This window comes from Taudactylus pleione, unplaced genomic scaffold (genome assembly GCF_031769625.1).
Source record: "Taudactylus pleione unplaced genomic scaffold, aTauple2 ptg000100l, whole genome shotgun sequence".
Taxonomy (NCBI): Eukaryota; Metazoa; Chordata; class Amphibia; order Anura; family Myobatrachidae; genus Taudactylus; species Taudactylus pleione.
Window position 1 is genome coordinate 9,095,979 of NW_028284502.1, and position 26,206 is coordinate 9,122,184.

Below are 26,206 nucleotides of genomic sequence, written 5' to 3' on the forward strand. Positions count from 1 at the left end.
GTCACAAAACTTGCAAAGTCTGGCGGGGTGTTCTCTTTCCCCAGCTGGTGGGCAGCTATGGCAAGTGGGATCTGGCGGTACTTCTCATCTATGGCAGGCGGGTACTGGCTCTCCCTCCTCGTTTTAAAGGCACAGGTGTGTGCAAAAAGTGACATCATGTTGGCACCAGTTTCAAATCCCCTCCCTATATAAAGAAGGGCACAGACCATGTTCTAGAGTATCAGGTCACATCACCTTGCTCCAGTGTTTGTTAGTATTTCTGCTGGTTCCTGGGTACCATCTCCCATTTGTCCTATGTTTTTCTTTACATGTCTGTGCCCCTTGCCCTTAGCGTGTCTACCGTGCCACCACTTTGACTGTGACCCTGACCTCGGTCTGCCTTACAACATTATTGCCTGCTGATCTTGTACCTCTCTCCAGTTTCACTCCCACACACTGTCACCTTCAGGGGGCAGTTTGATGCCCACAGCCTGCAGACCCCCATCAGTGAAGTTCATCACGTCTTGCGGTGGTTCTTGGTGAAAACCTGGAAGGTGGAAAGGGGAGGGAGAGTTCGTTAGACTCCACTCCTGCAATTGCAAATCCTGATTTGACAACATTCTGCCCACCCAGAACATGATATCACTATGTTACACTGCGCATAGTGAATGGTCATCCCTGGCACTTGTGGACTCGGTTTTCACCAGTGGTGCTCTCACACTTGGGTGTAACTGTAACCTTGTTCAGATGTGCAAGGTTTCCCTAAGTTCAGTAAGGAACGGATAACATGAGACACATGGAACACTTGTCACCTTGCTAGTGTGTTCACTTATCCCAAAGAGACATATGGAGACACAACATTCCTCCTAGTTAACTAAACTAGATCCTTGCACCCAAAGTGTAATTCACATTAGACAACTAATTAAAACACTAAAATTTACTGACCCTACATCAACAACTAACTCACCTAGTGTAAAACAAGCTATGCCTTGAGGGCTGGTAGGTCTTGGTTGGTAGCGGTCTGTGGGCCAAAGAACAGGATGCGGCCTTTGGGCCATGAGGCAGCTTCGTGGACTGGTAAGCCTTGGCTAGTAGTGGCCTGTGGGCCGTAGAACAAGTTGCAGCCTTTGGACCATGAAGCAGCCTTGTGGGCTGGTAAACCTTGACTAGTAGTCACTGAGGTGTGACTTGTGCCGCCGGGTTGACACAAGCAGTAGTACACAGAATTGCATACCATGGATGCTGGAGTGCGACTTGTGCCGCCGGATTGACACAAGCGGCAGTATTTAGGAGTACAACGTGCCGCCGGGTTGACACAAGCGGCAGTATGCTGGATTGCATACTCTGGATGCTGGAGTGCGGCCTATGCTGTCGGGTTGACACAAGTGGCAATATACTGGATGGCATACTCAGAACTCTTGAGTACAGCCTGTGCCGCCAGGTTGACACAAGAGACAGTACACTGAGTTGCGTACTTTGGATGTTGCAGTGCGGCCTATGCCGCCGGTTGACACAAGCAGCTGCACGCTGGATTGCGCACTCTGGACCTAATGCCATGAATTGCCCGCACCCATCAGAAGCAGAATGATGCTGCAGCTGCAAGTCTTCAACAGGTAATGTGTGCACGCTCTCTGTCCCTACCTTCATCTCTCTCCCTCCCTCTCTCTCTCTCTTTCTCTATATCTCCCTCATGATTTCTATCTCTCTCCCTCTCTCTATCTCTTTCCTTCCCTTTCTCTCTCTCTTTAAGATGGACACTATAATTTTTAGAACCACAGAATTTTAGCATCATACCCCTGAGGAAATGATATGTATAAATCACAAAGCAGTGGAAATGTTATGTGCTGGAGGACTGTGAGCTATTGATGGGCACTGAGTCACACCTGACGGTGTGCAGCTCTATAATTATATTCTGCTATAACATCTCTGCAATGTGGGACTCTGACTATTTACTTCCATTACCTGAACTATGGGCCAGATTCAGAGCCGCTCGTAAGCGGCCGCTCGTTCGTTCCGAGCGATGTTTGCTCAACTGCGCATGCGTACGGATCGTAATACGCATGCGCGAACCAGTCAGTGCGGCCGAAAATCGTTTGTTCGCTAAATAGCGAATGCCTGCTATATTGAGTGACAGTAGGAGGCGTATGTGGGTGGTAACAGGGGAAAGTGCTTGAAAACGGGGAGTGGAGATCCGAACGCAGGTGTGCTTAAAGGTCAAAATGGGCGTTTTATGGGTGTGCATAATTAATACAGCAGCGTCATTGACCACGTCACTGGGTTATTTTATAGTCAGAACTGCTCGCAAGATTGGGGTAGGAAAAAACAACCACAAGAATAGCGAGCAGTTCATACACTGGTCGATGTACTCGATTAATCTAATAAATAGCGGACATGACGTAGGATGCGAGTGGCCAGGGGGCGTAGTTTTCCAAAAAACGACCGCATGTTTGGTTCACTCGTTCAGACCTAGAGGCGTGAACAGACCGCAAAGAGCGAATGGTTCATTTGAATAGCCACCCCTTTTTTCTGAACGAGCGAGCGCAAATAGCGTCCGGCTCTGAATGAGGTCCTATATCCACACTCCTCCTGTCTATTAAGGAACTTTATGCTTTCTCTCTCCCCTTCCCTCTCTTTCTCTCTCTCCCTTTCTCACCCCTCCCTCCATCCATGCCTCTCACCCCCTCGTCCCCTTACTCTCTGTTTCTCTTTCTCTCCCTCTATTTTGCTCTCCCTCTCTGTCTCACTCCTACCCTCTCTCCCCTCTCTCTCTGTCTCCCTTCTTGTCCCTCCCTCTCTCTCCCTCCCCTCTCTTCTTCTCTCTCTACTCAAAATCTTGTATTTGCCACGGTCAGTATACTTGATCATGTTCCCAGCAGTGTCCCGGATATGAAGTTGTATGCTCCGACCTTGCCGATCAGTGGAGAGTCAGGAGACAAGGTAAGGGGCATAGTAGTCGCTGCATTGGACCATAACAAGTTGATTGTTACAACCCTCACAACTTAGTTGCCCTGGGCCCCCCACAAGCCTTAATCCAGCCCTGGGGGTGACACAGATGTGGTAGACATTGAGCATTGGGGACTAGGTTAGAATTAGAGCAGGATGGCTTTGGTAAAGTAGTGGGTTTTGAGAGCCCTTTGCAGTTTTGTAGAAAGGTGAAGTGTAGGATAGGGAGATGGAGAGAATACCAGAGGTAGGGAGCAAAATTTCGGAGGCAGGAGTGGGAAGAAATAATCAGTTGGCAGGAGAGGCAGCATTAATTTGAGGAGCGAAGAGGGTGAGCTGGAGTGTGAAGGGAGATAAGGACAGAGATGTATATGGGAGATCATTGGGTGAGAGCTTTGTGAGTGTGAGAAGCTTGAATTGGGGGAGAGGTCAGGGGAGAAAAGGTAGATCTGAGTGTCATCACCAGTGCTCTTTTTCAGGAGGAACAAGCTCCACCCCCAGTAGCTCCAGCCACAGTTCCTCAACCTATTTTTCCAGAAAAATAGCCCTGGTCATCACCATAGAGAGATGGTATTGGAGGTCAAAAGAGCTGATGAGCTCACCTAAAAAGGATGTATAGGAGTCGGAGAGGTCCAAGAACAGAGCCTTGGAGGACACCTATTGTGGACGTGGGTGGAAGTGGAGTCATGAGAAAAGATAGAGAAGGAACAGGCAGAGAGGGCGGCGGACAGCTAGAAGTGGACAGTATCACATTGACTGAAGGAGTGAAGGATTTGCAGGAGGAGTGGGTGATCCACAGTGTCAAAAGCAGCTGAGAGGTCAAGGAGAATGAGCATAGAGTAGTGTCCCTTGGATTTGGCAGCAATTAGGTCATTGCTGACTTTCGTGAGGGCAGTTTCAGTGGAGTGGAGAGGACGAAAGACAAACTGAAATGGGTCATGCAGGGAGTAAGCAGAGATGAGTCCATTGCCATTTTAGATATACACAGATTAACATAAACTAATTTATTTTGGTGTAAAAAAGGTGAGACACTACATGTAAGGGACTTTTCCATAAATTGTGGAAACTTTTACATTTGACTTGGATCTGTTCTTAGCATTGTGTCTATATCCAATATATTGTATGTACTGGATGCTGTGTGTTGTCTATTGTACAGTAGTGTGGTTTGTGTATTGCAAAGAGCTTGTGTATCGTGTTTGCACAAATAGATATATAAACCAAAGCTATTACAATTATATAAGCTTTGCAGCTGTATCCCACTTTTATGTCTATAATATAATATGGAATGTTTTAGTGGACTAGAATATTACAAGGTAGTTTTAAAATCAAAGACTGTTTTTTAATAGCACAGCATTAACAAAGATTGCAGATGGTCTGCAGTGTATTGTTACAACTCGTATAAGGTTGAATTGCAGCTAAACCAATGAACTATGACTGTGCTGTATCTTAGAAACTAGGAGTTTGTGTTTATGATAATGAATAATTTATGTATGATTTTATTTGTAGATTCCTCTATTGCTGCATTTTTATAGTTTAAAATGTATGGCCATGTGGAATTTGAATGGAGTTATTGTTTAGTGCAAAGCAATGGAGGGCTATAATTCACATTTGCATAAGGCAGCATGAACTCTATATTCAGCCTTGCAGGACTCTTTGTAATAGGGTAGTTTATGCTATAAAAGACAAATATTGCCACTTTAAAGAACAAGGGACAAACGTTATAGGCTGCGATTTTGTTTTTTTTGCGAGTCTGACAGTAAATTTGTATGTTTTGGCTAATGGCAAATGTAATAGAGTGTGAGAACAGGCTTTTTCACATTTTTCACTTTTTCCCCTAATCGCAAATTGCCAAATCACATCCAGATGTTTTCCCATTCTAAACTTACAACTCTCCAAATGTAATAGGTTGCGATTTGCAAATTCACAACCCAAACTTGACTAAAATTCACCAGAACTTTAGACCAGGTTCAGATAGGCGAGTTTATCCTGAGCAGGTCAGAGTAAAACAGAAACATGCACATATCCATGAGATACGTGCATGTATCTGTGTGTAGATATAAAAACACTTTTAAGAATAAAAAAAAAGACATGCACCCCCTCCCCTGAAGCATATCCAGCACCGGGCTATTTAATGCCTGTCCTCATTGTGGAAAGACAGGGCACAAATTGAGTAGTGGTCCCCTGTAGTGTCCATAAACAGCACAGGACTCTTTCCAGTGGGGTGGGGGGGTAATGCCACAACCAGGGAAAACCTTTCACCGGTTGCTTCTGACTCTAGATTGACCTATCTATATTTCCTGGGGAAATGTCATCGGGGGCTACAAAACTTCATCCTAGTGTGAAACTTTTTGAAGTGGGGATGGGATTCCGAGTTTCAGTACAGATCTTTTGAATGCAGCCATCTTAAAAATATCTTAATCATCTGATTAATTTAGGTTGAAGGACATCAATAGAGATAATTTCCCCTGGACTATCCTCACACTTGCCTTTTCTCCTGGAATGTCCAGGAGACTCCCAAAATTTGGGGAGTCCTTCTAGACTCTCAGAAGAGCAGCGCTTCCTCCCACATCCCACCCACTTCCCTAGTGAAAAAGAGAATTATGGGTTTAATAACATCATTATGTCATGGCCCACAAAAATTCATGGAATTGCGCAACAGAGGATGGGCCATGTTTACATGATTGGAGTCACCATGCCCCTCATACACAACATATAGTATATTTAATGCACCATAAGACATCCAAATACATAAATCCCCCACAGAATGCCAGTTCTTCAATAGATAGTCAAATGATTTGCTGGTTATAAGATACAATTTCCTGAAGTGTATCAACAATAATTAACATATGAAATTAAGTAGCAAAGTTAATTATGAAGAAAAAGAAATAAACTAAAATGATATTAAAACTATATTACCCATCCAGAAATCTGATTACAATAAATTATACTCATTCTCTATATGTTAATACCTTGCAGTGATTAATACAATGCAGCAAAAGTTTTACTACAAAAATAGAATCTAAAACTCAAATCTGAGATGAATGTTTATTATAATGTTGTTTATATTTAATGCTCTTGAAAAACAACTTGTTAAATACTGTAATCTACAAATGTCGATTGTTTCAGGAGCTTGTACACCTGACCTCTCCTATTGGGCAACTAGTAAACTTGTTTATACAAAATGGAAGAAGTGATTTGAGAGCTGAATCAGCATGTAAAAGAAGGCAGCATATTAGTTAATTAAGATCCAGTGCCTCGTGCCTCTCTTTTATTCAGAAAATCCCTCTTTCGACTGGGCAGTATGGTAGATTCATTGAAGAACAATGGATTGCTAACTAATTCAAAACCTGATCTAATAACTGTATTACGTACTATCTGATGTTTTCAGTACTGGATCTAACGGCGCATAAAATAAAGGTTGAGCTGTTGTGTGTGAATAATTAAGATATTTATACTTATTGGTGGGATGTGGGATTGGGCATGTTGTTTGTTACTCCGGACTATCATTGGTGGCAGTGAGGAACTGTCAGCAGGGTGCAGGGAAGGGACAGTTCGGATAATAATGAACAGCATACTTTACTGCTGCCATAACAGGCTTAATCCACGGCACTCAACGGGTGTACTAGGTATTACCGCCGGATGCATGTCCGGCGGTTCAAACCCCGAGAGCGGCAGCCCGGCAAGGGTGAAAATCCCGATCGTCCCTAAGGTAAGTATCGCTATCCTAATTCCCCCACCTAACCTCTCCCTTAGGGGTGCCTAACCTCCCCCCCAAGTGCCTAACCCTAAACCCCCCTCTAAGTGCCTAAACCTAACCCCCCCTTACCCGCCACCTAAGTCTAAGTCCCCTGGAGGGGTGCCTAACCCTAACCCCCCTTCCCCTAGCCAAACCCTAACCTCCCGGGGGGGGTGCCTAACCCTAAGTCCCCCCCCGGAGCCCTAAACCTAACCCCCCCGCACCCGGCATCACTTCGATCGGGATGCCGGGCGTCGGTCTTCCGGCGTCTGGTTAATGACAGGCATCTAGATTTAGATGCTTGTCATTAGTACCACGCCGGGATTAGAACGTCTGGAAGCCGGCAGTCGGGATTTAGGCCGTCGGCTTCCAAACCACATCCCCACTCAACAATCTGGGGTGTCCTTGATACGTGACCACACCATTTACATAAAAAAAATCATACAAACTCGGCACTCATTTACTTTTCAAACTGTAAATACAAGGAATGTTAGTTCCACAATATTGCAATAATTTGTCCAGCTGGCCAATCACGTCAAGGTCTTCCCATCTGGCCAGTCCCTACACTGGCTTAAATAAATATATATAGTACTATATGATTAAAAACTTGTACAGAAAATAAGCACTATGATAACATATCACATAATACTCAACCATGCCTTGGAAGTAGAAGACACTTCCAGCAGTCCACTGTTCTCAGGGGTACTTATAACTCTAGGCAGTAGAGATGTACGCAGGGCCATTTTTGCTAGTTTTGGATCTGTATCTCCTTCATGTTTTGGATCTGGATTTGGTTTTGTAAAACCACTCTTGCGTGTTTTGGTTTTGGATCTGTATTTTTTTTAGGGGTGTGCACCGGCCACTTTTCGTGTTTTGTGTTTTGGTTTTGGATCTGGATCTTTCTTCGTGTTTTGGATCTGGATTGGTTTTGCCAAAACCACCCTTCCGTGTTTTGGGTTCTGGGTTTTGTGTTTTGGATCTGTATTTTTTTTTAAAAAACCATAAAAACAGCTAATATCACAGAATTTGTAGGTTTTTCTGCTCCTATGCTATTATTAACCTCAATAACCTTAATTTCCACTCATTTCCAGTCTATTCTGAACACCTCACACCTCACAATAGTGTTTTTATGTCCAAAAGGTTGCACCGAGGTAGCTGGATGACTATGCTAAGCGACACGAGTGGGCGGCACAAACACGTGACCCATCTAGGCGTGAAACTGCAGTGGCAGACAGGATGGCAGTTTGAAAAACTAGGCCCCAAACTGTACATAATGCAAAGAAAAAAAAGAGGTGCAAGATGGAATTGTCCTTGGGCCCTCCCACCCACCCTTATGTTGTATAAACAGGACATGCACACTTTAACAAACCAATCATTTCAGCGCCAGGGTCTGCCACACAACTGTGGCTGAAATGATTGGTTCGTTTGGGCCCCCACAAAACAAGCTGGCAATTAATCTGTCCCTGCACAAACTGGCTCTACGGAGGCAAGATGTCATCCTCATCCTTCTCATCCACCGATTCCTCACCCTCTTCAGTGTTGTGTACATCCTCATCCTCACAGAGTATTAATTCGTCCCCGCTGGAACCACAAATAATTCATTTTATGAACATCATCTTCTCCACATTTTGTGGAAGCAACCTCCTACGCCTTTCGCTGACAAGGTTCCCGGCTGCACTAAACACTCTTTCGGAGTACACACTGGAGGGGGGGCAACTCAGGTAAAATAGAGCCAGTTTGTACAGGGACCTCCAAATTGCTTCTTTTTCCTGCCAGTACAGGTACGGACTGTCTGACATGCCTACTTGGATGCTGTCACCGATGTAATCCTTTAAAGGACAGATGCACGCTTGTCGCTGCTGCTTTGAGGATGCAAGTGCGGCTACAGCCCACACAATTCACAAAGACAGAAAAAAAAAAAAGAATATTTTTATTGTTTGTGTAGCACACTTTGAGGGTGTCACCACCCTTTAACAGACAGATGCACGCTAGTCGCTGCTGCTTTGAGGATGCAGGTGGAATCTAGACGGGATTTGGAACCGGGGACACACTACCTCCATCAATTGTCTAAAACCCACTGCACTAATGGCGGATACCGGACGCACAACTAACACCAACATAGCAGTCAAGGCCTCAGTTATAAGTTTTGCTTCAGGATGACTGCTGTCGTACTTCATCCTCATCGCTAGGGACTGTTGGAGGGTCAATTGTTTAGTAAAAGTAGTGATGTTCCTACTTCCTCTCTGGGATGATGAACAACTCCCAGCAGCAGCAATAGCACTAGGAGGAAGTGGTTCTTGATCTTTCTCTATTTTATTTTTATCGGAGAAAGTTTGGTCCTCCATTTATGTTATATTGATATATACGTGCGGCTAAAGCGCACACAAACACAGAAAATATTTTTTTATTTTTGCTGGAGAGTAGTGCACTTTGTGGGTTACACCACCCTTTAAGAAATGAGCCAGCCGGCTCTTTACTTATGGGATACAGGCGCACGCTTGGCGCTGCTCCTTTGTTGATGCACGTGCAGCCACAGTGCACACAAGTCACAAACACAGAAAATATATATTTTTTTGGTTTGGAGTGTACTTTGGGGGTTACAGCACCCTTTAACGGTCATGCCAGCTGGCACTTTACTTATGACACAGGCGCACGCTTGGCACTACTTTGTTGATGCACGTGCGGCTACTGCGCACACAATTCACAAACACAGAAAATATTTTTTTTTTTGGTTTGGACTGGAGTGTACTTTGGGGGTTACAGCACCCTTTAACGGTCAAGCTAGCCGGCCCTTTACTTATGACACAGTCGCACGCTTGGCACTACTTTGTTGATGCACGTGCGGCTACTGCGCACACAATTCACAAACACAGAAAATAATTTTTTTTTTGGTTTGGACTGGAGTGTACTTTGGGGGTTTCAGCACCCTTTAACGGTCAAGCCAGCCGGCCCTTTACTTATGACACAGGCGCACGCTTGGCACTACTTTGTTGATGCACGTGCGGCTACTGCGCACACAATTCACAAACACAGAAAATATATTATTTTTTTAGCACTTGGGGGGAGCACCCCTGATGGACAGAGCACCCCCTGGACAACACTACAGCACCCCTTTAGGACTGGGACACTGCACAGGACTTTGGAGTGGACACAGCCCCTATGGAGAACTGACTGCACAACACAGTCCAGCCAGCCCCTATGGACTTTGAAGTAGTGGACACAGCCCCTATTAACAACAGCAGCACAGCACAACACAGCCAGCCCCTATGGACTTTGAAGTAGTGGACAACAGCAGCACTACACTACACAGCCCAGCCAGCCCTAACTCCCACCCTCCCTCTTCACTGTCCACAGCCGAGTGAGAAAATGGCGCCGACGCGGGTACCTTATATAGGATCCAAAACCCGCGAGACTCGGAAGGCGGGATGATGACGTTTTGCCTCGATTTCAGATCCGAGTCAGGCGGGAAAAGTCGAGCCTGACTCGGATCGGACTCGGATAGGGGGGGCTCGGGGGGGTTCGGATTTCAGAATTCCGAACCCGCTCACCCCTAATTTTTTTTTATAAAAAAATCATAAAAACAGCTGAAATCATTTAAATTGGGCCTGTTTTTGTTCTTACAGTATTATTAACCTCAATAACATTTATCTCCAGTCAGCACAGCTCGCAATATTGATTTCATCCAGTTTAGGCCAAATGGTTACACCGAGCTATCTGGCTGACTAAGTTAAGCGACAGCAGTGGACGTGACAAACATGTGGCAGTTCAGCTTCCAACATGGTACATCTAGGAACCAGTGTGGCACTGCAGTGGCAGACAGTATGGCAATTTAATAAACTGTACAACCCCATAGAGAAACCAAGAATGTTTTCATTAATCAAGAACTAGATCAGAGTCCCGAAGGAGATGGCATATGTTTATGGAGTCATTGAAGGCAGGGAAAGGAAGGAAGGATTGTTTAGTTTGTAAATTTATTTACATTTTTTGATTCTGAAGAAAATTTATGATGGAGGATCAATGTATGATCAAGTTCTTCGGTTCCCAAAAGACATCTTTGATCTGAAGAAGCTACACTATTTGAGCATGGAGAATTTGTCAGAAGATAATATGAAGTGTCTGCACCATTGCACAGAGATGCTTGGGGAGTATATGGGAGCAGGCTCACTTGTGTCCAATCCTATGTGAACCGATCACCTAAAATCTGATCACCTGAGTGACATCTGCAGAGCACCTGTCACTAACACACATTGAGGGCAGCCATTTTGTGCCACATCCTGATTGAAAATTGATTCCTCCCATATATACGCTGCATATTTTTTATACTTTTGATAAAAATGCGGTGGCCTTGCTTGTGGAGGTGCTAAATAGTACACATTGTAAACACACATTTACTTTGTGCTCAGGGAGGTTGTTAGGGATAATGGGACCAAGACTTACTGTTTACAACAGAGGAAAGCAGCCTGTAGCTCTCCGGCTGAACTACAACACCCAGCATCCGTGCTGTTTGCTGGGCCTGCTGGAGGTTGTTAGTCAGCAAAGGTTGGAGTGCCTCAGATCACCTCAGCCTGTTTTATGCATGGTACAGTATGTATCATGTAAATATGTATGTAAGTGACCAATATATACAACAAATTTTTGTATTAAACGTATTTGCACTTCAATGCCATAACAATTTCTGGCCAGTTTTGGGATTCATAAACTGCTTGTAGAAGATTTCAGCAGCTGTGGCAGTTCAACTTCCAACATGGCACATCTAGGAAACAAGAGTGGCAATGCACACCCCTGGACCGACAGCACAGCCCTCCTTGGACGGACTCAGCAAGCAAATGATGCCGATCACCATGGGGAGGAACTTATATACAATCCAAAACCCATGAGAATCCGACGCGGGATTGATGACGTTTTACCTCATTTTTGGATCAGCTCCTGTCACTTTACAGTCAGATGGGAAAACCCGAGCCTGACTTGGATCTGACTCGGACTCACGACGTTCGGGTGGGTCCAGTTCTCAAAGAACCAAACCTGCTCATCTCTACTAGGAAGCTGATACTTCAGCAAAACCAATTATATTGATGGTCACAATCAGAGGTGGCTCCTACCATTTTAAGTCTGGGGTGCTGTCTGGGCTGCAACTCAGGTCAGGGCCAGTCCGTAACTCCATAAGTATCTATTGCGCATGTGCATGAACATCTAGCCAGATGGTAGTAAACTAAAAAATGGGCATACGCACAAAGCCTGCCTTCCAGGGTCTGCATTGGCTGCAGCTCCTAGAAGCCAGGTAATGTTGGCGCACTAGCAGCAGAAGTAGCTTCACACAGGAAGCACCTTCTGCTAATGGTCATCTGAACTCTCCCTGGGACTGACAGTCCAGCTTGTAATTAGCAGAACAAAAGGCTTCCAAGCTGAAGTGGGGGTTTTATAGGGGTGTTGGATGTTACTGGGGGGCCTGCAGACCCCTGGTAAAATCAACCACTAGTTGCAATACTACTTAACAAGTTTGAATTTCAGATCACTAGGAGAACAGTGGACTTCTACTTCTAAGGAGTGGTTCAGTAATACAGGTTGAGTCTCCCATATCCAAAATGCTTAGGACCAGGGGTATTTTGGTCCTAAGCATTGGTATAATGGAATATTCCATATTTTGGAATGTTTACATATCATAATGAAATATCTTGGGAATGGGACCCCAATATACACACAGAATGCATTTATGTGTTATATACACCTTATACGCACAGCCTGCAGGTAATTTTATACAATATTTTCAATAAAATTTGACTCTCTAGCAAAGTTTATGTACAGAAATTAAATTCATTTATGTTTCATATACACCTTATACACACAGCCTGAAGGTAATTTTATACATTATTTTTAATAATTTGTGCCTTAGACAAAGTTTGTGTACATTGAACCATCAAAAATCAAAGGTTCCATTATCTCAGTCATGCCAAAATGATTCTGTATTTCGGAATATTCCGTATTTCGGAATATTTGGATATGGGAGACTCAACCTGTATTTGATATGCTTTAACACTACTTATTTTATGTACAAATTTTTAATCCTATATTACTATTATATTAAATTAATTTACTACACTATGAGGACTTTTTGTGGTGCATTTTGTTTTGGGTGGCAATTAACGATGATCCTGCAAAAATATGTTATCCAATTCTGCATAAAGAGAGGAGGAACTCATCCTCGGATAATAGATAAGAGCCAAAGATCTTTTTCTTATGTATGCAAATATTATAAGGAATTACCCCTTTCAAATTAAAATACTGCACTATCAGTGTTTTCTTTGTTTATATATATATATACATATATATATATATATATATATATATATATGTGTGTGTGTGTGTGTGTATATATATATATATATATATATTGAGAAAAACCGCATGACACCTATTAATCCAGTGACAGGTGCAAGGCCACATAAACGATAATATGGAAAACCGTCCACTTGTAGATCCGCCAGGGGCTCCACCAGAGACAAGGCCAGCACTCAATAAAAGGCATAGATAAATCCAAGAGAAGGTTTTATAGCAACACCATAGTAAATGACAGGTACATCTTTGTTCAGCATATCATACATTACAGCAGGTGTGAGCGTCAATGCATCAGAGCTCCTTCCCCTACTGTCAGATCCAGTAGGGGAAGGAGTCATTGTGTGTAGAATTTTGAGGACAAAAATTAATTTATTCCATTTTGGAATAAGGCTGTAACATAACAAAATGTGGAAAAAGTGAAGTGTTGTGAATACTTTCCGGATGCACTGTATATACAATCAGTGGTCGAAGTGGAAATTTTGAAGTGGGGGTATGGAGACATGCTGTGTGCGCACGCCGTGCGCAGAAAAATGGACGTGTCTGTGTCACGAGGGGCATTGCTACGTGTTATGAGGGGGCAGCGACCATTGCGACTGATGATTGCGATGGTGATCCAAGGCAGCATCTATGGACGCTACATTGGGATGGCAACTGCATGCAAGAGGAGTCTATTTCCTACAGACGCCTCTTGCTGCTTTTGCATTTTAGCTGGATGGTCCACATCTAAATCAGGCCCTTTGTAATCAGAACAAGCAGAACTTTTTAGAATGATGCTGCTGACCTCTACAGTGGACATCAGAGAAATCTCTTGCTCAGATGGTGAGGAGCTCCTCTTATTAGCTTTGCAAAAGTGGTTCCATGTGAAGGGGCCCCCCATTGGTATCCAACCAGCACACCATCCCCTTTCTTCATGTGCAGTGGTGGCAAGGATGTGCTTGCCACTGCGCCGGTGATCTGTTCATCATCATGGATACTAATGGGGGGCCCTGGGAGTGCGGTACGTGTCTCCTGGGTCCTCAGACTACTCATTAATCTGGATTTAGCCATCTGCCTTGTGTGTCATATCAGGGCCAGTTCTTGACCTAGTAGAGCCCAGGGCGAAAATTCTTTTTTGCACCCCACTTAAAAGAACAATAGCATTTTATACTGTTTTGTGTGTACTAAATAAAAATTTACCTTACCTATATGGTAGTTTCTCGGCAATGGGGAACCTCTGAAGAAATTGATCCTCCGTGGGCAAACAGTGTCCTCAATCAGTAGTCATTATTCACGTTGAAGATCACATGGTCCGGAAGATACCTGTTTGTCTAAGAATATAACCAATGTCATCATCATACAATAGAAGTTCTACCAGAAGTGTGCCCCCTGTGTCCCCTCCAGCTTCCTGCCCGCTGTGGTCCCTCCAGCCCCCTGTCATTCCAGAGTCCAGCCCTCTGTGTCCCCTCCAGCCCCCTGTAATTCCAGCCTCCAGCACTCTGTGCCCACTCCAGCCCCCTGTCATTCCAGAGTCCAGCCCTCTGTGTCCCCTCCAGCCCCCTGTCATTCCAGAGTCCAGCCCTCTGTGTCCCCTCCAGCCCCCTGTAATTCCAGCCTCCAGCACTCTGTGTCCCCCCCAGCACCCTGTCATTCTAGCTCCCTCTTTCCCCTCCAGTCCATCATTCCAGTCTCCAGCCCCCTGTCATTCCAGTCTTCAGCCCCATGTTCCCTCCAGCCCTCTGTGTACCCTTCAGTGCCCTGTCATTCCAGCCTTCAGCCCCATGTGTACCCTCCACATTCGAGTCCCCTATTTCCCCTCCAGCCCCATCATTTCAGCCTTCAGCACCCTGTGTCCCCTACAGACCAGTGTCATTCCAGCCTCCAGCTCTCTGTCATTCTAGCCTTTTGCCCCCTTTGTCCCCTCCAGCCCCGTCATTCCAGCCTTCAGGCCCCTGTGTCCCATCCAGCCCCCTGGCATTCCAGCATCCTTTGTTCCATCCAGCCCTGTCACTCATGCATTCTGCCCCCTGTGTCCCCTCCAGCCACCTTTCATTCCAGCCTGCAGCCCCCTGTGTCCCCTCCAGACCCCCAACATTCCATTCCTCCAGTGTCCCCTCCAGCCCCCTTCATTTCCAGCCTCCTGTCTCCCCTCCAGCCCGCCGTCATTCCAGCCCTGTGTCCCCTCATCATTCCCACCTCCTGTCTCCCCTCCAGCCCCCCGTCATTCCAGCCCTTTGTCCAATCAAGACCCTCATCATTCCAGCCTCCTGTCTACCCTCCAGCCCCCCGTCATTCCAGCCCTGTGTCCCCTCCATACTCTCATCATTCCAGCCTCCTGTCTCCCCTCCAGCCCCCCATCATTCCAGCCCTGTGTCCCCTCCAGACCCTTATCATTCCAGTCTCCTGTCTCCCCTCCAACCCCCATCATTCCAGCCCTGTGTCCCCTCCAGCCCCCATCATTCCAGCCCTGTGTCCCCTCCAGACCCCTCATTCCAGCCTTATACCTCCCCTCCAGCCCCCTGTCATTCCAGCCTCCAGTACTCTGTATCCCATCCAGCCCCCTTCATTCCAGCCCCTTGTGTAACCTAAACAACCAACCCGCTCTCCGCTTTTGTGTCCCGTCCAGCCTCCTGCCCAGTGTTTCCCTTTGAGCCACGCCATTCCAGCCTGCAGCCCCCTGTGTTGCCTCCAGACCCCTAACACTCTATTCCTCCTGTGTCTCCTCCAGCCCTGTGTCCCATCCAGCCCCCTTCATTCCAGCCTTCTGTCTTGCCTCCAGGCCCCCAACATTCCAGCCTCCTGTATCCCTTCCAGAACCCCTAAATTCCAGCCTCCTGTCACCCCTCCAGTCCTCCATCAGCCCATCCTCCTGTCTCCCCTCCAGCCCCCATCATTCCAGCCCCGTGTCCCCTCTAGCCCCATCATTCAAGCTGTCTCCCCTCCAGTCCCCTGTTATTCCAGCCTCCAGTCATCTGTGTCCCCTCCATGCTCCCTTCATTCCAGCCTCCTACCTCCACTTCAGCCCCACATCAATTTACCTTCATTTTTGCAGTCGGGCTGTTGCTTTCAATCAGGGGCGGATCTAGACTGTTCTTTTAGGGGGGGCGATTTAATAATTAATTATGACTCTTCCTCTTTCCTGTATTGGCACCTCCCCTTTCTGGTCCCAACGCCTGCCCTTTACAGGTTTTTTTTGTGGTCACATTGATTATTACAATGTATATGTTTATGTATTCACTATATGACTGTGAATACACAGTTTTAGCACCAGCAGGCAGCAGCCATCTCCCTGCTCCCCCCTCCCACCAGCCATTTTCCCGCACCCCCCTCCCTCTGACCAAGATCAGCAGAAGCCATGCCCCCTCGCCTGTGCAGGGGCAGAAGCAGCAGGGGCTGGCTGGCAACTTTTAGCCTGGCAGACACAAGTAAGTGGCCCGGTTTCTCCACCAGTGCATTGCAATGGGGAAAGACACATGATAATAGTCTCTGTAGGTAAGGTTTGCTTAATGTGGGTGTGCTTTAAATAGTCAATGAAATGTATAAAAAATTGTTATGTCAAAGAGCTATAAACAAGTACTACGACCAGCCCCATCCCAAACCAGAGGCTAGCAGATTATGCAGAGAAGTTTGCAGTGACAGCCAGATCAGAGAGCATTGCAGAAACTGCCATATAATACAGAGAGGCTTGCAGCGACCGTCAGATCAGGAAGCGTCGCAGAGATGTGCCATATAATAGAGAGGTTCACAGTGACAGTCAGATCAGGGAGCGTCACAGTGACTACCATATAATACAGAGAGGTTCGCAGTGACAGTCAGATGAGGGAGCGTTGCAGAGATGTGCCATATAATACAGAGAGGCTCACAGTGACCGTCAGATCAGGAAGCGTTGCAGAGATGTGCCATATAATACAGAGAGGCTCACAGTGACCGTCAGATCAGGGAGCGTCGCAAAGATGTGCCATATAATACAGAGAGGCTCACAGTGACAGTCAGATCAGGGAGCGTCACAGTGACTGCCATATAATACAGAGAGGTTCGCGGTGACAGTCAGATCAGGGAGCGTCGCAGAGATGTGCCATATAATATAGAGAGGTTCGCGGTGTCAGTCAGATCAGGGAGCGTCGCAGAGATGTGCCATATAATACAGAGAGGCTCACCGTGTTCGTCAGATCAGGGAGCGTCACAGTGACTGCCATATAATACAGAGAGGTTTGCGGTGAAAGTCAGATCAGGGAGCGTCGCAGAGATGTGCCATATAATACAGAGAGGCTCACAGTGACCGTCAGATCAGGAAGCATTGCAGAGATGTGCGATATAATACAGAGAGGCTCACAATGTTTGTCAGATCAGGAAGCGTCGCAGAGATGTGCCATATAATACAGAGAGGCTCGCAGTGACCGTCAGATCAGGGCGCGTCGCAGAAATGTGCCATATAATACAGAGAGGCTAACAGTGACAGTCAGATCAGGGAGCGTCACAGTGACTGCCATATAATACAGAGAGGTTCGCGGTGACAGTCAGATCAGGGAGCGTCGCAGAGATGTGCCATATAATATAGAGAGGTTCGCGGTGACAGTCAGATCAGGGAGCGTCGCAGAGATGTGCCATATAATACAGAGAGGCTCACCGTGTTCGTCAGATCAGGAAGCGTCGCAGAGATGTGCCATATAATACAGAGAGGTTCGCGGTGACAGTCAGATCAGGGAGCGTCGCAGAGATGTGCCATATAATACAGAGAGGCTCACAGTGTTCGTCAGATCAGGAAGCATCGCAGAGATGTGCCATATAATACAGAGAGGCTCGCAGTGATCGTCAGATCAGGGACCGTCGCAGAGATGTGCCATATAATACAGAGAGGCTCACAGTGACAGTCAGATCAGGGAGCGTCACAGTGACTGCCATATAATACAGAGAGGTTCACAGTGAGAGTCAGATTAGGGAGCGTTGCAGTGGCTGTATATAATGCAGAGATGTGCGCAGTGACTGTCAGATCAGGGAGCATCGCAGTGGCTGTATATAATGCAGAGATGTGCGCAGTGACTGTATATAATGCAGAGATGTGCGCAGTGGCTGTATATCATGCAGAGATGTGCGCAGTGATGTGTGCAGTGATCAGGGAGCGTCGTAATGGGTGCCAGATAACTCAGTAATCGCCAAATAATGCAGAGACCATTAGTGACCCACATATAACACAGATATTATGTATACCCCACACACAATAATAATCCCCCCCCACATACACACTCATTATTACACCACCCTCAGCATCTGCGCCCCAAAAGATAAACTACGCCCCCCCATTGCATAAGTATTCCAACCCCCCTACCCCCCCTCAAATATAATATAAACATTTTCACACCTCCCCTGGCACTTACCTGTCTGGAAGGCTGCTCTGTCTCTGGTCCCTGCGGAGCTCCAGGGTATAGGAAGAGATGGACACAGACAGGTTAGTGAAGGGGCGGAAACTCGGGGTGAGGGGGCGGGGTCTTCAGCTGGGACAGGAGAAGATAGATTAATACATTAATTTCAGACATGGTAGGAGAGGGGGCGGGGCCTTCCGGCGTGGGGGCGGGATCTTAGCCAGGGACAGGAAGTAGCCCGAGGGAAGGGACAGACACAGAGAGGTAGGTAGTGTAAGTGCACCACACCAGTACAGCCCTACAGCAGAGCGGTCACTGAAGAAGCTCTGCTCAATGTGTAGCCACAAGCTGCATAGATGTGACAGGCAGCCGGCTCCTCGATGACAGCATGTCACTGACACCCCCCCACGCTTTGCACAAGCTCCGATCACAGTACAGGCTGAGCTGAGTGCATGATGCAGACTGTGCTAGGGGGGGGCGATCGCTCCAATCGCCCCATCCCTGGATCCGCCACTGCTTTCAATTCGGCAACCTGCTGTTCAAGTCACGGCAGCCGGGTTAATGTATGCTCCTCAGGCTCTTCATCTTCTCCCCGAGCACTTGAATCAGACACGCCACACACAGAGCGGATGTGCAGCGTGACGTCATCACGGGGAATCCCGAACTGACACTGCAGCTTCAGACCAGTCTGCCCCAGCGGTATGTCAATCCAGGTGCAGGCCACATTCCCTATCAACAGCAGCAGCCCATGTCATATAGCTGCACAGTGGGACAGAGCAGCGGCGGGGGCTAGGGTCTGGGGAAACTGGTGCGGTGTAACTCCGCCCCTGCTCCAGGAAAGTACAGCCTGACTGAGACTGCACCCCTTCAGCTGTCCCCGTGTCATATGAAGACACACACCAGTGTATGCCTGACTTCCCTCCCGCTCAGCCCGCCCATGCTGCCGGACTTTGTAGCACACCAGCGTATGCCTGACTCCCCTTCTTCTCTCTCCCCCGCTCAGCCCGACCTTGCTGCCGTGCTGAGCGGGGGTAAGTCCGCAGCGTCACTACAGAGCCAGCCACACAAACTGCGGCTGGCTTTAAGTACGAGTTGTGTTACGGGCTGTCCTCCTGTGACTGAGCCTTTGAGCAGAGTCAGGATGACGTGCGGAGGCCCACGCTCTGCTGTCCCTGCCGAACTTGCAAAAAAAAAAAATGAGTGCTGGAAGTGGCGGTATGCCATACCGTTGCATACCGTCACACTTCGAGCACTGTATACAATACATAAATGTAAATATAAAACATTTATATAAAAACATATGGACAGACAGACAAGTGGGCCTGAAAAAAATCTTTGAACCATTGGATAGGAGACATAATTATCCACCTAAAACATATAGGTTTGAGGATCCCATACAAGAATCATTACCAGGGAGAAGTCAGTTTTTACATACAAGAATAAGGTGACCTTTGGTAAATAGGACTAATATCTAAGATTCTCCAATTTTTTTAGAAATCAAAGAAAATGATCAGAACATCAAAATGATTTTTCTTTACCATTGACGAATCGTTTTGTTAGATCAACATGACAATTTTTTAGGGAAGGGAAAGATGCATTTAAAACCCAAGGTAAATTCACTTGGTAAAATAGTAATTAGAAAAGGTGGGAAAAGAGCAGGACAATCTAAAAGTAACTCCCATAAAAAGAAAACGAACAGAGAGAAAAAGAAAAAGTAAAATTATATTGATGATGGTCAGATGTTAAATAATAGGGAAATCAATACTGACCTTGAGGAAATAGGCAAGGTAAAGATTTTTAACCTTAGTAGCTATGTGCTGAATAAGATTGAAGCATCCTTTCTAGCTAGGGGCCTCAAATATGTCTAATAATATCAACTTTTTTTACCTCTTTATAGATATCCAAAATTAATTCGGAGGTTGTCTCTAAAAAGATTTTTTGATTCTAAGGAGAAGGGAGAAACGAGTGAGGAATCTGCATCTAAGTTTAAAAAGAAATCAAAGTTTAACACCTCCTATGCAAAAGGGTGTTATGAGGAAGCTTTTTTTTTTTACAAAAGTGTGACCAAAGAGATAGGGGATTTAAGGAATAATAATAAGAGATATATTAATAATTTGACTACTGAAGCGTTAAAGAAGTTACAAGCACACCCTTGATAAATTCTATTTGATGAAACGCGTTGGACCATCCCTGACTGCAACTCTCCTGAAAGATAAGCATCTTACCATCTTTTACTTAGATTTTTATCTTTTAAAAAAAAAAATATATATATATTTTTTTTAAAGTGCCGTTTTTATTTGACTACCAGTACGGTATACGTTCATGAAGCCGGCGGACGGAATGCCGACCGTCAGCTTCCAGACACTGTTATCCCGACTAGGGACGAATTACAGGCGTCTAAATCTAGATGCCTGTCATTTGCCAGATGTCGGGAGACCGGCCCCCGGCATCTCGATCAAGCGGATGGTGGGCGCCGCAGCGGACAGCCGCGGGGGGGTTAGGTTTAGGGCTCCCGGGGGGGACTTAGGGTTAGGCACCCCCCCTGGAGGTTAGAGTTAGGCTAGGGGGAGGGAGGGTTAGGCACCCCCGGGGGTAGGTTAGGTTTAGGCACCACCCCGGGAAGGGGGGGTTAGGTTTAGGCACTTAGAGTGGGGATTAGGGTTAGGCACTGTGGGGGAAGGTTAGGGTTAGGCACCCATAAGGAGGGTTAGGGTTAGGGGGTAGATTAGGTTAGTCAATACTTACCTAGGGATGATCGGGACTTCTTCCACTGTCGGCCAGGCGCTGTCGGGATTTGAACCGTCGGGAAGGGGTCCAGCGGTAATTCATACCGATTCCGTGCAAAAGTGTCTGATTTTATTTTAGTGCTGTGTTATTATTCTATCTATTTCTAGCCTACATTTACAGTAATATTTTATGGAATATATTTTTTGCCTGATTTGTTTTTACTAAATAAAGCTGATGTTAAATTTTTAACACACTGCTCAGTCATAATTTTACGGGCTTGGGACACCAGAGGTCACTGTCACCCTATTTTTGTCTTGCAATTTGTTTATATAGGCCACTGACCATTGCCTATTTTACTTAGGGTTGAGCTGACGCCAAATATATCCATTGGTAGTGTAAAATACGACTGAGCTTTGCTAAAATGTGTGATAAAGACTGGTGTACTGTGGTGTTGTCTACTTCCTTCATATAATTTATATATGGCAGATCAAGTTTATTTATCTGAGAATCAGTGTAGGGACTGGCTAGATGGGAATGACCGTGAGGCGGTGGCCAGCTTAACAAATTATTGCAATATTTTGCAACCAACATTCCCTATGTTCAAAGGAGTTGCAGTTTGAAAAGCATGTGAGTGCCGAGTTTGTATGATATTTTTTATGTAGATGGTGTGGTCACATACCAAGGGCACCCCAGATGGTCGAGTGCCGTGGATTGAGCCTGTCGTTTTTATATATATATATATATATATGAAATGCCTCGGCTGAGCAGTCATTCGGGAATTACCGTCCTTAGAGGGAGGATGGTACTTATGTCCGTAGCTAAGGTATTGTCGTTTTTTTCTGAAGACGTGGATGCCTACATGGACCAAAGAGCACAGAAACCAAGGGGTAGGTTAGTATATATATATATATATATATTTTTTTAATGGTTACATGGATGCTATATGGAGAAGAGAACGTCAATGGCTACAGGGATTGTAGGTTAGTATGTGTCAGTGTAATAAAGTTGTAATTTCATGGTGTGTGAATCTTGTCTTTATTTTAATAATTATTTTGCAGGTGATTTAGAGGTACCAGTGGGCCCTTTATGCCCCATATGCTGGTACTTGTGGTTCTCCAAGTACCAGCATGTGGGGGAGGTTTTCTGGGACCTATAGTTCTACTGTAAAATACAACATCAATTCATCTATTTTTTGACGCGGGGGGACCCGGCACTACATCCCCGCTAGAATGAGTCCAGTGCTGATTTTGGAAAATACGGGGAACCCCTACTCTTTTTGTCCCCTGTATCTCCAAAATCAGGACTGGCTCACTGAGCCTGGTGCTGCTTGATGAAATGACGGAACTCTACGTCTCTTTTCCCCCTGTATTTTCACAACCAGGGCCGACTCAGAAAAGTCTGGTGCTGGTTGTGCATTTATGGGCGGACCCCATGTTTTTTTTTTTTATTATTTTAAATTTTTAATAAGTTTATTCACACAGATGCATGCACGGATCTCACTGATCTGTACATGTTTCTGTGTAACTCTCACCTGTTTATACGAAAATTGCCAGCATGAAGTAGGTCTATTATTTTGGGGATGTGTTCGATCTCAAATAGAATTTTAGTAAATCAGGGGATCCTATGTTGGTCTAAAGAAAAGTACAGATATTTAAATGATATTCTATTTTGAAGGGGATTTTGTTTTTTATTGGATTTCACATATAATTTTGACTTTAGTAAATCTGTGATGCTCAAAATCTAATGCAAATTGAATGCAAAATCACCCAAAACACAAAATCGACCTATGATAAATATACCCCTTGGAGAGACATAAAGTAGATGGAGATAAAGTACAAACCAATCAGCTCCTAACTGTCACTTTACATGAAGTTTGAAAAATGGCAATTAGAAACTGATTGGTTGGTTCTTTATCTCATTCTACTTTATCTCTCCCCAAGGCTTGATACATCATGGTACAAAGATACAGCATATATGCATTCAGATAACATTTATCAAATACAGTCTATCAAATAATACGTAGGAGCTAATTGGTTGCAATGAGCAACTTTTCCACTTGTTCATTTCTCCACGCGTTTCACTGACCCTTACTATAAAATTAACCATATTGCCTGCCAGCCACCATCAACCCTTCCATCTGCTGAGTGTCTTGAGAAAGAAGTGATGCATGTGATTTTTTCCTTACAAGTTTGAGGTATTAGAACCAGTTTCTAGACAGTGCTGAGAAAATATTAAACTATCCCAAAGCATTTTGGATTCATAATCTGGGAAAACACTCTAAAGGAAACTGGACAGGGATTATGATTTAACTGATTGTATATAATACCCATTTTCCACCAAAAACCCTGGCCTATGTTTTTGGACATGGTTCCAACCCAGGTCAGAATCCCGTTTACACTGCACCTTCAATCTGGATTATTCCTGGGTCAGCCCCATTCACACTGAACCCTGGTCTTCCCTGCTAAACTTGTGAGATCATAAAAATTGGTAGGTGACTGCTCCACAGCCACCAATCAGCTCATTTTAGGCATGACCTGGGTCGGATAACCCTGGTCGTGCCATTTACACTGCACCATTACCCAGGTCCATCCTGGGTTCAACCCTGGTAGCTACCTGGGTTGTATTCCCAGGTCACTTGACCCGGGATATTTTACAAGGACCTTTTTCCACTGAGCCGCTACCCGGGAAGACCCAGCAATACACTTGCAGCAGTGGAAAAGGGTCTAGTTTATGATAAAAATTTGTGTCATAAAAATGCTAGCATTTCTCCTTATCCTTATCACAGAACAATGAGTCTGCATGGAAAGTCCAGAAGCTTCCCTGCTATTGGCTTTTGATACACGCCCACAACACTCCCATGTGATCACATTATCACCACCCAGTTCATGCCCTGGAACGCCCTATTTCAAGGAAAGACAGATATGGTTAAGTTGCGTCTGATGTAATTTACAACATAATTATGTAAAAATGCGTACATTAGCTTCTGCGCAAGAGCTGTATACAAAAAACATGACATTTACGTCCGTTAACAGAAATCGGAGCAACTTATAATCAGGTCCTTGTTTTGCTTCAATTGTATGACATTTCCTTATTGTACCTTACCTATAGCAACCTAAAAGCAAGATTGACCATGAAGATTAGTATTGCCACATCACTTCACTGAGGTAATTACTATTTGGACGTGTTCTGTATATCTCATTTAACCAACAGTGTGGTTGACTTAGCATTCCACGCAGATTCCCGATTATCAGGAATCTGCGCGTACGCAGGAACCATTCTGCGAGTGTGCAGAATGGACCCAGCATAATCGCATGCAGCACCTTCTATGAGATGGTGTGGGGGTTCCACCCCATTTTCCAGGAGTGGCAAGGCCAGGGACTGCTTTGATGGATGCAGTTTCCTGTCCTTGCAAGCCGGCCAGCCTGAGTAAGCTGAGGCTTACTCAGCTGGCTTGTGGCCTAGCGGCATTCACCATCGCAACCGATGGTTGCGATGGTGATCCCAGCCTGCGACCTCGGTCGCAGTGCTGGGATAGCAAATGCAGCAGGGGGTATCATACAGCTCCTGCTGCACTTGCATATTTGCAAGGACGGAATAGCAAAGTTGCCTCCATGCAGCTTTGCAATTCTGTCCACTGCTGAATCACCCCCAGTGTACAGTATATTTTCAGTAGAGGACCTCATGTTTTGATTTTGGTTTAGGTTTTGGTAAAACCACCCTCACATATTATGGTTTTGGTTTTAGCAAAAACCACCTTCAAGTATTTTGGTTCGGATCAGGGTCGTTTTAAGAGAGGAGCGGACCCGAGTGCAGCCTCCATTTGGACCCCCTCCTCTCTGTCTAGGCAACAAGGCTTAAAATAACGGTTCCCTGCGAGGATGGGGTGGGGGCTGTTGATGTGGTTATGAGGAGTGGTGCTGGGGATGCCATGGGGACTGCCCGCTGAGGAGGAGAATGCCAATGATGTAAAGAGGATGTTGCCCCGGGACAGGACCTTATCTGTGAAGCGGCTGCTAACCTGTCATAAGCTGCCGAGGGGACCAGCCACCGCCGGGAATAGTCTGCCACAGTCCGGATCCTGGAGAACTGTCAGTGGGAGAGAGGCTGCTGCTGGGAAGGACCAGCCTACTGAACTGCCACCGAAGACTGCTGGGAGAGCCGTAGGACCCTAAAGGAAGACACCATCAGCTGAGGACTGCCGGGGGGAACAGAAGACCACTGAAGGTGACATGTGCTGCCAGAACTTGAAGAAAGGAAACTTCCCCTTAAAAAGTTCCCCTCCGCTGCCGCCTTGAGGGATCTCCATTGAGAGGAAGACCTCACACATAAGACGAACAATACTGCTGGCCAGCCGTGGGCAGCAAAGGGGACTGCCACAGAAAAGGAGAGAGGATCACCACCCACCACCGGGACAGCTGATCTGCTGCTGTCATGGACAAGGCCGAGTGCTGTTGCTGCGGAGAGCCGAGCCTACCCCGGGTTGTAGAGCAGCACTCAGAAGACTGCAGAAAGGTGAGTATAAACTAAATATGGCTGCACCCATTATAAATACGCACCTGGTTCGGATTTGGTATTGTTTTGCTATAAAATTAATAAAAGCAGCTAAGATCATGTAATTTGGACCTCTTTGTATACAATCCAACACCAGAGATATGTTTTTCAAATCCTAGTTTCGAAGTTACAGCAGACCAGAGCCATGGCTTGTTTCTACTCAGAACCCCAAAAGTGAGCTGAGACGAGACTTGATTCAACTCGGAACCCCAAAGTTTTGGTGTGTTCAGTTTTTCCGGAAAACCAAACTGCACACCTAATTTTCAGAATAATTTTAGTAGTTTATTGAATTTTAGTAGATAAAAAATATTGTCAAATTATATTTGCCATTGTAACTCTTTTCTCTCCCCTGGTAAATACGTTTGTCAGGTTTATGTAGCATATGAACTTTCTATATTATTCAGCTGTAGCAAATAGAATGTTTTGTTGTTGTTTTTTTTTACCGCATTAAATTTACCCTTTATTTGCCATGTTACAATAATTAGAATACTCTGTCTTCTGGGAAATGCACTAATTGGCTGCATCTGCCATTGTTACACCATGTCACTGTGTGGAAAATCCCCACTAATGGCTCCTGATTCCTCACTCCCAAGTAGGTGGT